Consider the following 5,058-nt stretch of genomic DNA (forward strand, 5'->3'; position numbering starts at 1 on the left):
CATGTGACAACAATCTCTTATATTCTTCACATGTCTGGGATTTGGGGTAGGGCAAAAAAAATCACCCAAGCTCAACTGAATCACCCAAATGTGTTATTGTGAGACCAGTGAGATACATTTCAAAAGGTATAAATAATTCCATAATTCCTAAAGTTATGGCTGGTGCAAAAAAAAAGAGCACCATACCCATAGTGCAGCATGGTGGAGGCAGCATCATGCTTTAGGGCTGCTTTTTCTTCAGCCAGAACTGGAGCTTTTAGTAAAATGTTTGGAATCATAAATATATACAAATACCACCATCTTCAGGATTCTGTCAGTCAGATAGAGATAAAACCAAATTTCACATTTCAGCAAACATACAAATCAACAAAAGAATGACTTAATCAAAAGAATGCAGTGTTCTTGAATGATGTAGACGGAACCTTCTCCTGAATCTGACTAAAGATGTGTGGGTTGTCCTGAAGAAAGCTGCGCACAGGAGATACAATTTGATGGATCTTGAACGTTTTTGAAAGAACGAGTGGGAAAATATTGCCGAGTCAAGATGTTGTTAAGACCTTGTCAAGATGTGCTACACTGATAGACTCTTACCCAAAAAGACTGAGTGGTGTAATAAAATCACAAGGTGCTTCAGCAACGTATTAGTCAAAGTATTTGCCATAAATAAACAAGATTTCTAAAGTCATTGGCCTCATATAATGAAACTTTTTTTTCCAAGTAGAAATGCACAGAAATGATTTGTGGATATAAGCCAAAAGGACAGACAAACCAAAATACATCATATACAATAAAACAAATAATGAAATTAGAAATCTGACTGAATTCCTATAAGAACACGCAATGGCCAAACTGAAGAACGTGGGATACAAGCAGGTGAAAACCAGGTGGATATACTATAGACAGCCATCAGGATCAGAAGCAACATTTATATATAAAAAAACTTTTCTATGTTCTGATAATCCCACATGGATATTGTTCCTGATCTAACTAAAGCTTATATTACTCCAAGGGTGTTAGATCTAAACTTTTTATATAACCTGCAATCCAGGTGTTATTGTCATAGTGAGAAAGAGGAAGAGTTGTGATCTTTCACAGGTATGCTATGAAATCTTCAAAACTTCAGAATGATCAACACCTAGACATCATAAATAGTAAAGCCATATTAAAAGCTTTTAGAAATACTTTCATGTTTTGAAGGTACTCATATCACATCGATATTTTATGCTTCTAATTAGTTGGAAGAAATGTCAAGGTACCATAAGCTGCTATTAACAAGTCTGCCATGATTAAATACATACAGTAGATTCCCAGCCTATTGATTGCATTACCTGCTCGTATAGAAGCGGCACATACAGAGCATGGACTTCTACAAATCTCTGATTGGAGAGCCTTACTGTAATATTCACTAGAGAAATATAAAGAGTATTTAAAAAAAAAAAAAAAAAAAAAAAAAAAGGCAACAGTATTGACCTTGCTTCTGCTGAGAGGCAAGCTTTAGTGTGCAGGTGAGAGGAATGTGGACACTGGGCCATTAATTCATCAATGCAAAGGGGTGGAGTGGTAGGGAGGTGAGGGGGGAAAAAAAAACAGGAGTAGCCGGTATCTCCAAGCCGCATTCCAAAGGGAGATGTTTTCAATTCACTCATTAAAGGGAGGTCATTCATGGTCAAGTTCAATGCCATGGAAAAGAAGTGTTTGCCGTGAAGAGCGCCACCCACACACTGTTCAGCAACTGAGGGAGAATTACGTGAACTATGTAGCCTAATTTTTTGGGCAAATGCAACAAACTAGCCTTGTGTGCTACTTAAATTTAAAAGAAAAAAGGGTGGGGGTCTGATTGAATGAATCACTGACTGACTGACTAAATGACTGACTGACTGACTGAAGCAAGGAGAAAAAGAGCTGGACATTAGTAATTCAGTGGAGTGTGGGGGAAGGTGATGGAAACCATAACAAAGTAAACATGCTATCCAGAAGCACAGTGCTGTAATGATGTTATTAGTATGCATGTAGCTGAGCCCAAATGTAGCCTATAACAGTCCGAGCCCCCTTCACTCATGGGGCTTTTTCCCCCCTCTCCTCTCCCCCAATAATGGCTTTAGACTCTATTCAAAGCAGGGACCTTCAGAGATCACAGCAAGCAAAAGGACAGGGTTGGGAGATAATGCACACTGGCAAATGGAACATGACCGGCATGTCCAGCGTCAACGCAGTCCATTGTGTGGACGGATGATAGCGACGGCACAGAACAACAAAGCATGTCCACAATGGCATAATAAGAGTCAGGCCTCAGTCTGCCACAGTTAGCCAGTATAGAGATAGACAGGCAGACAGACAGGCAGACGTAATATCAAAAAGAGAAAAACACATTCGTTTTGCTCCCCTAGCATGCACATTACATTGTAGAAAGAGGTGGCTATAGAAGAATGATGTGGAGTGATAGTGGGAGGGGTTAAAGTTCATTTACATATGCATGTTGGCGTGTATAGAAGGAGCACAAAGGAAGGGAGTGGGGATGACATGAGTTATGCAAAGAAACCAGCCCTCCTTACTCCATCCCTGACCAGATAAACGATAACCTTAAAGAAAATTAATTATAGTTGAATAAATAACTGTAGCGAGATGTTAGACAGTATACTGTAGTGGCATGCTGTGTACATGCCATATGGTGTATCCATTTTATTCAGCTTTCAGTGTATAAATCACTGTTAATGTATTTCAAATCTTATTTCACAAATATTTGACCCTAAATCTTTTTTTTTTTTTTTTTTAAGAAATCAGGACCTTATCTTAACTCACTGCCTATTAATGAACATTTTAGTTGCAGCTCTAATTTTATGAGTTCTATGAAAGCTCTTTCTTACAGCCTCAGCGATGTTTGGGGTCTTCTTAGAAGAGATATTTTAAAAACGTGCACATGGAAATGCTCTCTGTAGCATATTCAGTGTGGTATTGATTTCAGGAAATGGTAATTTGATTTAGTGTACTAAAACAGTGCTTTTCAAAAAGAAGTGGTAGCAATTTCATGCATGATGACTTGCAATGCAGCGTTCAAACAAGTCATCAGATAATTAGCTCCTTTAATGGAAAAAAACTACGGTGTAGGTGTAGCTGAAAACTGAGTAACCTGAGTAACTCCTCAATATTGCCCCAGTGTCTCTGAAGTCAATTTGAGGTTAATTCAAAATACTGGAATATTGAGAATGCTTTGTCATGAGCATAAATTGGGTGAATATACTTAAAGTAGAATTTGTTTTTGAAGCTATCGGGATAGTCCGTCTGGTAAAGACATTTCTGCTAAAGGCCAGGATGTGTGGATGGGTGATGACAGTACTGAACTCTCTGATACAGTATAACTACATGTGCCATTGTTTCCCCTTTCATTTTAACCTCAGTGTTTGAATTTTCCATTTATTACACAAGCCTTCCTCCTTGTTTGTGGAAAAGTTTGACTTCTTCCCTGAATTTCTGGAACAAAAAAAAAAATTGGATAGTTTTGATTTATTTGCTCATGTCTCTGGTCAAAGTGGCAGAGAGTGGATCTTCTGCTTTCAGCCGTGCCATGAATCTCAGGCTTCGCTGGCCAAAGTCAACTGGTTAGGTCTGTTGTATAGCCTTGGCAGCAGAATGATTGAGAAAGCCAATAAATTCAGCAGTTGCTCCTACTGTCAGTGGCCTCTTGGGATGCTTGCTCTTGTGAACTATAGACACAGTAGCACACAGGACACCACTCAGCACTGACCTCCCTTCACCTTGAACTACCAATTTAGATTCACCAATCTGGACAGTAATCTAACTCTCCTCTCTGGTCTGGACACCTGCAACTTAGTGGACTTAAGACATCATCTCTCCAGAAGCCATCGTCTTTTGGAGTCCAGGCCCACAGAGGGAAGTCTTCTGCCACTAAGACCTCCAGAGCTCAGCCTGTTTGAACTAAGCCTTTGAAGGTTTAGCCTTTCAGGGGGCCGGTGACAACCAGGGCTGAAAGAAAGTGTGTGAAAAGAGGCCATAGCAGTGTGCTGCAGCACACAGGAGCTCTTTGCTGGAGCACGATGCACCATGACAGCAGGGTTTAGCTAGTATCACATGCTGAGCTGAAATGTGACATGGTTTATACTTTATTCCTCTTTTTCAGCTTTTGGGTTCAAGCTATGCGTCAAAGGTACATTTTCCTCTCATCTCTATTTCACAGCATCCAAAATATTACAATGATAGGTTTTCATTTTATTTTTTTAGTATGACAGTGATTAACTGCTTAACCTTGCACTGGTGAGTGTGTGTGTGTATGTGTGTGTGTGTGTGTGTGTGTGTGTGTGTGTGTGTGTGTGTGTGTGTGTGTGTGTGTGTGTGTGTGTGTGTGTGTGTGTGTGTGTGTAAATGTAATCTCTCTCATTCCATCCTCACACTCTTCCCCTCTGAAACACATGCAAGATCATCGATTGCTGTGTGTGAAGTTTTCCAAGGGGAAAGGCATCATGCTGGAAGCTAAGTGTTAAGCCAGGGTCTGAGTTGGTGTGAAACACACTCTGATATCTCTGGGTCACTCTGTGTCCTCCTTCATGAACGCAGCCATTCGCTCACTCACTGTCTGACGAAGCATTTCCACACTGTCGGCTCTTCAAAGCAATCGTTGCTGTCAACATAAACAGGACAGCTAACATCATATGAATATCACATAATTGAATATGTGTAAACAGTCCGCTGCCACCCCGTTCCATTTTGTTTATATTGTTAGATTGTGACACTTCTATCACTGTTGGCCCCTTTAACAGCGCTGTGCTTGGATTATATCCTGCTTCACCTTTAAACTGCTTTTGATCAAAGTGTCTGTAAAGGTAAGTATAGAATGTGGGTGGATTTTCTGTGAAGAGGGCACTAGCAGCCTTGGATGTAGTGATGTAGTGATGCATTGTCATGTCATTGTATAAGCCTGGTTTATGCTTCATCAGAAATGCTGCTCATGCTTCTTGGGAAGAGCTCAAAGCAAACTTCCGAAAGCTTAGAATCTCAACTTTTTTTTTTTTTTTTTTTTTTAGCAGAGGGACAGTCGAAGATCCT

Source organism: Tachysurus fulvidraco, chromosome 4, assembly GCF_022655615.1.
Source record: "Tachysurus fulvidraco isolate hzauxx_2018 chromosome 4, HZAU_PFXX_2.0, whole genome shotgun sequence".
Taxonomy (NCBI): Eukaryota; Metazoa; Chordata; class Actinopteri; order Siluriformes; family Bagridae; genus Tachysurus; species Tachysurus fulvidraco.